The sequence below is a fragment of the Capricornis sumatraensis genome, chromosome 11, assembly GCF_032405125.1.
Source record: "Capricornis sumatraensis isolate serow.1 chromosome 11, serow.2, whole genome shotgun sequence".
In the NCBI taxonomy this organism is placed as follows: Eukaryota; Metazoa; Chordata; class Mammalia; order Artiodactyla; family Bovidae; genus Capricornis; species Capricornis sumatraensis.
The window spans coordinates 82,988,345-83,000,474 of record NC_091079.1 but is presented as its reverse complement, the minus strand read 5'-3'; positions in this window follow the sequence as shown (position 1 = coordinate 83,000,474).

Below are 12,130 nucleotides of genomic sequence, written 5' to 3'. Positions count from 1 at the left end.
AAATCAAGAAACACCAGCAATCAGTACCATCTAAAGGCAACCAGTAAAGACTTAAGGAGAGGTCTGCTACTTCAAATACAGAAACTGCAACACAAAGATACAAGGAACATGAAAAATCAAGAAAATATATCACCCCCAAAAGATACCAATAATTCTGCAACAACTAAGCTCAAAGCCACAAAATACTCTGATGTAGCTGATAAAAATTTCAAAATAGCTGTTTTGAAGAAAGTTAGCTACAGGAAAAGTCAAAGATAGCTTAATGAAAATAGGAATGAAAATACATGAACAAAATTAAGTCTTTGCCAAAAAGTCACAAAAAAGAATTAACTCTGGAGCTGAAAATTTCAATGCATGAGATAAAGAATGCACTGGAGAGCCTCTGCAGTAGTGCATTTCTTCTGATAGTAAATGACTTGGGGATGAGAATTTTTAAATAAATCACAATTTATAAAGCAAAGAAAGCATGTATGATCTATGGGATTTGAGAGCAGATATATGCTAGGAGAATTGGGAATCCAGACAGGGAAGGGACAGAATGTTTACTTAAATATTAGCTGAAAACTTCCCAAACCTGGGGAGACCTGGACACCCAAATTCACAAAGTTATTCACCCTATTATCTAAATGTGAAAATGCCTTCTTCAAGACACTGTAATGAAATTACCAAAAATCAAAGCATCTTAAAGGCAGCCAGGGGTTTAAAAAAGAGTGTAAGCTACAATGGAGAAGGAAATGGCAACCCACTTGAGTATTCTAGTCTGGAAAATCCCATGGACAGAGGAGCCTGGCAGGCTACAGTCCATTGGGTCACTAAGAGTTGGACACGACTGAGCGATGGAGTATAAGTATAACCTACAAAGGTACATCCATTAGACTAGCAATAGGTTTCTCACCAAAACCTCAGTCTAGGAGACAGCAGAACTACATATTCAAAGTGTCGAAAGGTAAAAAATGCCAACCAAGAATACTCCATCTAGCAAAGTTATTCAGATATGAAGGAAAAATACCTTCTCAGACAAACAAAAGCTGAGGGAGTTTATCACCATTAGACCTGCCTTGCAAGAAATGTTAAAGAAGGAGTTCTTCAAGCTGAAATGAAAAGAGGCTTATCAGTGACATGAAAACACCTTTATACCTGTAAAGATGAAAAATATGTACTCAAATTTAGAAAATTCTATAATAGGATGCTGTATTAGCCACTTTAATTATAGATAATTAAAGGAAAAGTATTAAAAATAACTATAGCTATTATAATTTGTTAACAAATATACAACATAAAAAGATAATTGTGACATCAAAAATATAAAAGGGAGGGGAGGGTGGAAATTTCATGAGGAAAGGAAGATGCTATCAGTGTAAAATGGACTGTCATCTGTGAGCTGTTTTAGGTAAGCCTTGTAATCAACAAAGCAAAAATCTAGAGTAGATTCATGAAAGATTTTTAAAAAGAATCATAGCATACCGTCATGGAAAACCACTTTCCAAAGATGAAAATGAATGAAAAAGAAACAGAAGAAGAAAAAACAAGCAGAGGGAAAAGAAACAATGGAAATAAAAACCACCAGAAAACAGTAAGATAGAAGGTCCTTACATATGTGTTCATCAATTAAAAAGAGTGGCTGCGTTGATTAAAAAACAAGACCCATTCCCCCCCCCAAAAAAAAAACAAAAAACAAGACCCAGCTATATGCTTCCTTCAAGAGATTCACTTCAGCTTTAAAGACAAACAGACCCAAAATGAAGGGATGGAAGAAGATAATTCCAATACAGGTGGAAACCACAAAAACTGGGATAGCATACTTATATCAGACAAAATAGACCTTAAGCCAAAACCAATAAGAAGTGAAGAGAGTCATTATGTAATAATAAAAGGGGTCAATAAGCAAGAAGATATAACAATCATAAAGATGGGGATATGCACTCAACACAGGAGCATCTAAATATATGACTAAGTGGGATTTATCCTTGGGCTACAAGAATGGTTCAACATGTGCAAGTTAATAAATGTTATCCACCATATTAATAGAATTAAAAAAATCTCACAATCATCTCAGTAGGTACAGAAAAAAAGCATATAACAAAATGCAACATCCCTCGCAACAGATTAAATACAGAAGAAACATACCTCAACATAATAAAAGCCATATGTGACAAGCTCACAGCAAACATACTCAAGAGTGAAAAATTGAAAGTCTTCCTCTGAGATTAGGAACAAGACAGTTCTTATTCAATAATAGTATTGGGAATCCTCACTAGAGCAATCAGGCAAGACAATGAAAGAAAAGGCATCCAAATTGGAAAGAAAGGAGTAAAATTTTCATTATTTGCAGATAGATGATATGATTTTCTATCCAGTTGGCCCTCACTATCCATGGATTGACTTCTGGGGTTGACTGCATCTACAGATTCAGAATCCATGAGAGGGCCAACTGTACTACACCATTTTTTTTCATAAGGAACTTATGCATCCATGAATTTTGGTATTGGTGGGGATTCCAGAAATCAGTCCCCCATAGACACCAAGGGATGACAGTTTAGAAAATCCCAAAGTCTCAACCAATAATATTGTTAGAACTAATCAACAAATTTAGTAAAGTTGCAGGATACAAACTCATCTTATAGAAATCAGTTGCATTTCTATACACTAATAATTAAACACCTGAAAAATAAAACTATCCCACCCACAACAGACTTCACAGGTGGTGCTAATAGTAAAGAACCTGCCTCTAATGCAGGAGACAGGAGAGCTGCGGGCTTGATCCCTGGGTGGGGAAGATCCCCTAGAGGAACACGTGATAACCCACTCCAGTATTCTTGCCTGGAGAATGCCATGGGCAGGGGAGCCTGGCAGGCAACAGTCCATGGGGTCACAAAGAGCCAGACACGACTGAGCATGTACACGCATACACAATAGCATCAAAAGCAAAATACCAGAAATAAATTTAATGAAAGATCTATGTAACCTCCCTGGTGGCTCAGACGGTAAAACGTCTGTCTACAATGCGGGAGACCTGGGTTCAATCCCTGGGTCGGGAAGATCCCCTGGAGAAGGAAATGGCAATCCACTCCAGTACAATTGCCTGGAAAATCCCATGGACAGAGGAGCCAGGTAGGCTACAGTCCATGGGGTCGCAAAGAGTCGGACACGACTGAGCAACTTCACTTCACTATGTAACTAAAACTACAAGACTTTGTTGAAAGAAATAAAAGATGGCACAAACAAATGGGAAGATATCCCCACACTCATGAATTGGAAGAATTAATAGTGTTAAAATGTCCATATTACCCAAAGCCATCTTTCTGGGATTCAGTGCAATCTCTATCAAAATTCAAATGGCATTTTTCACAGAAATAGGAAAAAATATCGCCCATATTTGTCTAGAACCACTAAAGGCCCCAACAATCAAAACAATTACAAGAGAAAAGAGAAAGCTGAGGCATCATACTTTCTGACTTTGAACTGTACCATAAACCTTAGTAATTAGAACAGCATGATGCTGGCATAAAAATAGACACCTAGACCACAGGAATAGAATAAAGACCCCAGAATGAAACCTCTACATATATGCCAACTGGTATTAGACAAGGAAACCAAAAACACCCAGTGGGGAAAGGGTAGGCTATTCAGCAAAGGGTATTGGGAGAACTGAACAAACAAATGCAGAAAACAGAAACTGGACTTCTCCTGTTCCATTCAGAAAAATTAACTCAGATCAAAAACTTATAAGACCTGATAAAGTGCTCATCAACTGATAAATGGATAAAGAAGATATGGAATATATATATATATATACACACACACAAAGGAATATTATTCTGCCATTTGTGACAACATGGATGGACCTTAGGGTATTCTAAAATACCAATGACATAAGTCAGAGACATACTGTATGATATCACTTATGTGTGGAATCTTAAAGCTGAATTCCTAAAAGCAGTGTAGATTGGTGCATATCAGGGGGCTAGGGTGGCGAACAGAAGACATGCTGTTTAAGGTACCAGGTAACAACTAATAGACAAATAAGTCCTGGATCTAATACAGCATAGTGATTTTAGATAACAATATTATAAACATCAAACTTGCTAAGACTCTAGAGCTTAATTAGTCCTACCACAAAGGAGAAATGATAATGATGTAATGTGATAAAGGTGTGAACTAGCAGTACAATCGCAATCATATTGTATATAAATGTATCAAGTAATGTATACTTTAAACGTATACACTGTTACATGCCAAATATATTTTCAATTAAAAATAATTGCATATATTTACTTTTAGCTTCACTTTTTGGCCAGACACTGTGCCTAGTTTATCACATGTTGTCTAGTTTAATCTTTATAACAACTCTGTTACAGACTAAACCAGAACACAGGAAATTAAAGACAGAAAATTTAAGTTAAATCTTTGTAAATTAACAAGGACTACAAATGTAGCAAATAGTCTAAGATTCAAACTTGGACAGGCTTTCTTTTGAATTCATATGCACCGTGCTGTGTAATGGAAAGTGTTAAATATATGACTAGAATAATGAATATGGTGCCTGGCCTTTATGAGTTACAGCTTAGAGGAGGCAGAGGAATGTAAATTAGCAACTTTGGTACCCAAGTTGAGGTATTTAGGGTGGCTACTCAGAGCAAGCGGAATGCCTACGCCTGCCTGTGAGAGGGTTAGGAAAGGTTTCAAGGAGTTGATGTTGCAGCTCAAGTTTGCCCATTTGAATGAGAGAAAATGATGTAGCAGGCAGAGGAAAGAGGAGACACAAAGGCATTAAGATGCATGTTGAAGGTGTGTGTTGAACTAACTGAGCCTGCTCGGGGAGCTGCGTCTCATCTTAGTATCAGTGGAGCATAAGCTTTGTGTGATAAGCCTGAAGGAATGACAGCTGGATACAGCAGGAAGCTGCACTTGAAATGGTAGAAATATCAGAGTTTTAATTTTACAAATAGTTCCTTCCCTAGTCAGGCATTACCACTCTTAACCAGTACGTGGTTTTCTTCCCCGCTTGGCACACAACACTGTTTCAGCCTCTCTGTAATGGGTTAGAGCCAGGTGACCACTTCTGCCAACAGGGTAGGGGTAGAAGCAGTCCATCACTTCTGGGCAGGAGCAGGCACACAGCCCTCCACACAGACTTCTCCCTGTACACAGGAGCTGAGAAGGCCTCATGAAGACTTTAGATTTCTCGTCTGCAAAAAACGCGGACGGACACCTTCCGACCACTCGGAGCTGTAGGATTACAAAGTTATTGTAAAATGCCTGGTGTTGCTTCATAAGTTCCTGCTCTTACCTTTCATGGTGTAATTTCTTTCTTCACATAAGTATTATGATCTCATCTATTCTGTTAGAAAAGGATAATAAAGCTCTTTTCAAATATTTACAGACCACATTGTATTTACTCACTGGATAAATCACACACATTTAAGACTCAGCCAAAAGAGACAGGATAGCCAGAGAGGCGGTCTGGTGCCGTCTGCTGGAGATCAGGCATGTCACAACAGCCAAGAAATTACTCCACAGGTTGAGGTTAACAACCTATTTGTAATAGCACATGCCTTTTCTAACCTTTACCGTTTTGAGAGTGAGCCAACACTGATAGATATTCAGAGTCTGGCACAGGCTGGTGGGAGCTTAGCAAATGTTGAATAAATGAACCTAGAGGACGCTGCCGTAAAAGGTACCTGCAGTTCAGTTCAGTCGCTCAGTTGCGTCCAACTCTTTGCGACCCCATGGACTGCAGCACGCCCGGCCTCCCTGTCCATCACAAACTCCTGGAGTTTTAAGGTGCCCTGGTTTCCAAAATTCAGATTAGAGAAGCTCCTGTTATTGAGAAGTTTATGATGACACTCTAAATATTCCTCAAACAATAGTTCTTGGAATATTTGCTTCAGAATCTTAGAGTTCAAGGGGTTGGGAATCTAAATTTTAAAGTATTTCTTGTGATTCTCAGGCAAGTTGAAATATTCACCCACTGTCCTAGAAGCCAAGTGGGTTTATATAACTAATATGAGATACACAAGCATTGTGAGTGAACGAAACTACTTGTGACCCTCAGAATAAAGTATTGTAGGGGATACATAAAAATGATAGCGCCTGCTTTTAATGAGATTATGACTAATTTGGAAGAAACGGAAAATAAAACCAAGTTCAAGAGGCTCTGGTAGGGAAAAAAAAGGCATTGTTAAATGTTCAAGTCACTGTCAAAGTTATTAAATGGGCCAAAGTTAATCAAGAACATTTTCAGTAAGAGGTGAAGTCTGAGCTGTGTTTTCCTATTGACTTGGGTTGGTGAGAAGGAAGAACAGTCTGACTGAATTCCTTTATGTAGAAGTCCCAGCAGCACAGGGCACTGGAAACAGCAACTTGACCACTGCAGGCAGGCTCCACAGCATAGTGAGCGGAACCAGACAGCAGCCGCACAAACCAAATTGATTTGGTTTGCTATTTTTTCCATTTCATATGTGAACTATTTCTCAATTTTAAAAATTGAAGGGGGGAAAAAAAGCACAAACGATCCAATTCAGACACTAACTTACTAAGCTCACCCCTTTAAGCATGTCAAGAATTTACCAGCTAACACCATACACAAAAATAAACTCAAAATGGATTAAAGATCTAAATGTTAAGACCGGAAACTATAAAACTCCTAGAGGAAAACATAGGCAAAACACTCTCTAATATAAATCATAGCAGGATCCTCTATGACCCACCTCCCAAAGTAATGGAAATAAAAGCAAAAATAAACAAATGGGACCTAATTAAACTTCAAAGCTTTTGCACAACAAAGGAAACTATAAGCAAGGTGAAAAGACAGCCTTCAGAATGGGAGAAAATAATAGCAAATGAAGCAACTGACAAAGAATTAATCTCAAAAATATAAAAGCAGCTCATGCAGCTGAATTCCAGAAAAATAAATGACCCAATGAAAAAGTGAGCCAAAGAACTAAACAGACATTTCTCCAAAGAAGACATACAGATGGCTGACAAACACCTGAAAAGATGCTCAACATCACTCATTATCAGAGAAATGCAGATTAAAACCACAATGAGGTACCATCTCACACCACTCAGAATGGCTGCTATTCAAAAGTCTACAAGCAATAAATGCTGGAGAGAGTGTGGAGAACAGGGAACACTCTTACACTGTTGGTGGGAATACAAATGAGTACAACCACAATGGAGAACAGTGTGGAGATTCCTTAAAAAACTGGAAATAGAACTGCCTTATGACCCAGCGATCCCACTGCTGGGCATACCCACCGAGGAAACCAGAATTGAAAGAGGCACGTGTACCCCAATGTTCATCGCAGCACTGTTTACAATAGCCAGGACATGGAAGCAACCTAGATGTCTATCAGCAGATGAATGGATAAGAAAGCTGTGGTACATATACACAATGAAGTATTACTCAGCTATTAAAAAGAATGCATTTGAATCAGTTCTAATGAGGTGGATGAAACTGGACCCTATTATACAGAGTGAAGTAAGTCAGAAAGAAAAACAGCAATACAGTATATTAACGCATATATATGGAATTTAGAAAGATGGTAATGATGACCCTGTATGTGAGACAGCAAAAGAGACATAGATGTAAAGAACAGTCTTTTGGACTCTGTGGGAGAGGGTGAGGGTGGGATGATTTGGGAGAATGGCATTGAAACACGTATATTACCATATGTGAAACAGATCGCCAGTCCAGATTCGATGCATGAGGCAGGGTGCTCAGGGCTGGTGCATTGGGATGACCCTGGGGGATGGGATGGGAAGGAAGGTGGGAGGGGGGCTCAGGATGGGGGACACATGTACACCATGGCTGATTCATGTCAATGTATGGCAAAAACCAGTACAATATTGTAAAGTAATTAGCCTCCAATTAAAATTAATAAATTAATTTAAAAAAATTTACCAGAAGGACTGAAAGCTAAGGATGAGTGAAAGACTAACTTGTTCTGTGCTGCAACTGGAAACAACGTGAGGATGTCTGCTCCTAACCATTCCCATTTAATGTTGTATTTGAGGTGGAAGCCAGGGAAATAAGGCAAAAAATAAAAGTTACTAAAGGCTTCCAGATTGGAAAAGAGGAAAGGAAGAAATAAAACTGTTTTTATTTGTAGACATGATTGTCTATGTAGAAAAATCCTACAGAATCTGACAAAAAGTTATTAGAATTAATAAAGGATGTACAAATTTGTAGGATTCAAGATTAATCTACAAAAATCTATTGTATTTCTACACAAGCAACGTTGGAGATATTGCAGGTTTTGTTCCAGACCACTTCAATAAAATGAGTGTCACAATAAAGTGAGTTCTATGAATTGTTGAGTTTCCCAGTGCATATGAAAGGTGTTGCTGTTCAGTTGCTAAGTCATGTCCAACTCTTTGTGACCCCATGAACTGCAGCACTCCAGGCTGCCCTGTCCTCACTGTATCCCTGAGTTTGCTAAAAAGTTACATTTATAATATACTATAGTAAGTATGCAGTAGCATTATGTTTAAAAAAGTGTACATATCTTAATTAAAAAATACTTCATCCATATGTAAAATAGATAGCCAATGGGAATTTGCTATATGACTCAGGGAACTCAAACTAGGGCTTGGTAATAACCTAGAGGGATGGCATGGGGAGGGAGGTGGGGGGAATGTTCAACTGGGAGGGGACATGTGTATACCTATGGCTGATTCATGTTAATGTCTGATAGAAACCAATGCAATACTGTAAAGCAATTATCCTTCAATTAAAAATAAATTTAAAAAATACTTCATTGCAAAAAAATGATGCTAACCATTATCTGCCACAAAACTTCAAAGTTGTAAAAACACCATATATTCAAAGCACAACAAAGCAGAGTGCAATAAAAACAAAGTATGTCTATATATTATTAATGAATAATTAGAAATTGAGATTTTTTTTTAAAAAAAGATCACTCTAAAAACTAAAAAGCACTGTTTAAAGAAATTTTAAAAACTAAATAAATGGGCAGATAAAATGTGTTGTTCATGGGTAAGAACAGTCAATATTAAGATACTAATTTCCCCCCAATTGACCTATACAATAAAAATCCCAGCAGACATTTTGGTGGGAATCTAGAAATTCCATCATAAAAGCAGTATTCAGATCACTAGGAAACAATAGATTATATATTAATAACAGCAATTAAGGCAAATTTTAAAAATTAAATAATCTCACAAGAAATTAGACTGTAAGAAAGCTGAGCACCAAAGAATTGATGCTTTTGAACTGTGGTGTTGGAGGAGGCTCTTGAGAGTCCCTTGGACTGCAAGGAGATCCAATCAGTCCATCCTAAAGGAAATCAGTCCTGAATATTTTTTGGAAGGACTGATGTTGAAGCTGAAACTCCAGTACTTTGGCCACCTGATGTGAAGAACTGACTCATTTGAAAAGACTCTGATGCTGGGAAAGCTAGAAGGCAGGAGGAGAAGGGGACTACAGAGGATGAGATGGTTGGATGGCATCACTGACTCAATGGACCTGAGGCTGGTGATGGACAGGGAGGCCTGGCGTGCTGCAGTCTATGGGGTTGCAAAGAGTCGGACACAACTGAGTGACCAAACTGAATTGAAGTATTCTTTAGGAGGAGGGGAAGACCTTACCCTTAACTAGAGACCTGAAATATATACTATTAGACATATTTTTAAATAGAGCTATCATATGGCAAAAAAAAAAAAATATATATATATATATATATATATATATATATGAGTAAAGAGTGTATGGGAAGCCTCTGAGTTATCTTTACAACTTTTCTGTAACTTTAAAAATATTCCAGATGAAATTTCAGAATAAAAATGCACAGCAAGAAAAGTTAAAGTCAATAATCAAATACTAGCTTTGGAAAAAATGTAATAAAAATATCTTAATAGCTACAATATGTAACATATAGCTATTATGATAACTATAATATATATATATATCTTTATTGCAATAAAGATATCTTTCAAACTGACAATGAGAAAACAACTCAAAAAAACAGGCAAAAACATTAAAGTCAATTTAGATAACCACAAATTTAATACCACTATTTCCCTCCCCTAGTAAAAAGAAGGCCACACAAGAAGATGTACAAATTCATTCATAGTCAGGGATATGAAAAATCAAGTAATAGATACTACTTTATACCAAACATCCTTGCAAAAACCATGAAGCTCCTAATATCTATTGTGAAATACAGCAGAAAGGGGATTCATGTATTGTTAGTGGAATTGGAAATTATGACAGCCTTCTGGGGAAGGCAGTCTGATAATCCTATTAAAATTAAAAATACATATACTTTTAACGTAGCTATTTGATTTCTATGAATCCATCTGGATATTCCAAAGTACCAGGAAACAAGGGCTTATGGATGAGGCTGATTCTTGCAGAGAGGAGAACAAAAGAGACACACAGTGAATACCCATGAATATGAAGCCAGCAGAGAGGAGCTGGAGCTTTATCCCTTGACTTGGACTGATTTCTGTAAGATACTGAGAAAAATCACAATAATCCATACATATATGCACTATATGAGATTATATAAATGTGGAGAAAGCTATGCTATCACACATAACTTGGTCATTGAAGTGGTGATGTGGGAAGGTAATGTGGGAAGAGAGGCAGAGAAGAGAAAGAGGGAGAAAGAAAAAAGAGAAAGAAAGGAAAAGGGGAAGAAGGGGAAAGAAAATCTTCTGTGCATATTTTATTTCAACTCTTTGGGACCCCATGGATTGTAGCCTGCCAGGCTTCTCTGCCCATGGAATTTTCCAAGCAAGAATACCAGAGTGGGTTACCATTTCCCTCTTCAACGGATCTCTCCAACCCAGGGATTGAACCTGAGGATCTTGCATCTTCAGCATTGGCAGGCAGATTCTTTACCATTAGTGCCACGTGGGAAACCCAAAAACTCTCAATAGCACTTGTCTCTAAAACATCAGTTCACACCTTACCTCTAAAGCAACAATGGTCTCTTTATTTAGCTGAATGTATTGCATTTTCCTTAAATGGAAAAACAAAAGGCCCCTGAAAATAAAAATGTCTGAGCTATACTGACCCTGGTGGCTCAATTGGTAAAGAGTCTTCCTGCAATGCGGGAGACCTGGGTCCGATCTCTGGGTTGGGAAGAGTTCCTGGAGAAGGGAATGGCAACGCACTCCAGTATTCTTGCCTGGAGAATTCCATGGACAGAGGAGCCTGGTGGGCTACATACAGTTCATGGGGTCACAAAGAGTTGGACACGACTAAGTGACTAACTTTTACACAGTTTATACTGACCCTGAGAAAAGATTTTCTGGTGATTGCCATACATCCTAGAAAATTTATGAATCAGCCTATTTGGTGGTGGTGGTGGTGGTGGTTCAGTCACTAAGCTGTGTCCAACTCTTTGTGACCCCATGGACTGCAGCACAACAGACTTCCCTGTCTTTCACAATCTCTCCGAGTTTGCTCAAACTTATGCCCATTGAGTCGGTGATGCCATCCAACCATCTCATCCTCTGTTACCCCCTTGTCCTCCTGCCCCCAATCTTTCCCACCATCAGGGTCTTTCATAATGAGTCAGATCTCATCAAGTGGCCAAAGTATTGGAGCTTCAGCTTCAGCATCAGTACTTCCAATGAATATCTAGGGTTGAATTCCTTTAGCATTGACTGGTTTGATCTCCTTGCAGTCCAAGGGACTCTCAAGAGTGTTTGAAAGCATCGATTCTTGGGCACTCAGCCTTCTTGATGGCCCAGCTCTCACATCTATGACAAGACTGCTGGAAAAACCATAGCTTTGACTATACAGACCTTTGTTGCCTTGAGAACCCCATGAACCTATTTGGTTAACCTTGTTAAAAGTGACTGCCACTGTCTTGTTTCAAAATTTATTCTAGTGGTCAACTGCATGAAGTGAGCCACCAACTCTGAGGTTTCGGTCCACACTCTCACGCCTTTACTGTCGTTCTGTCCTGTTGTAGCAGCCTCAAAGCCCTCTCCATAGATGGAGTACTTATTAAGTACACATAGGAAAAAGTAAAGACAGGATTCTTTGCCCTCGAGAGCCTATAGTTTCTTTCTTTTAAAGGTTTCTGTTTTCTTAGTATTCTGAATTCAGAATTTGGAGGCACCTGGTACACATGGGGTTGTGAAATATCTA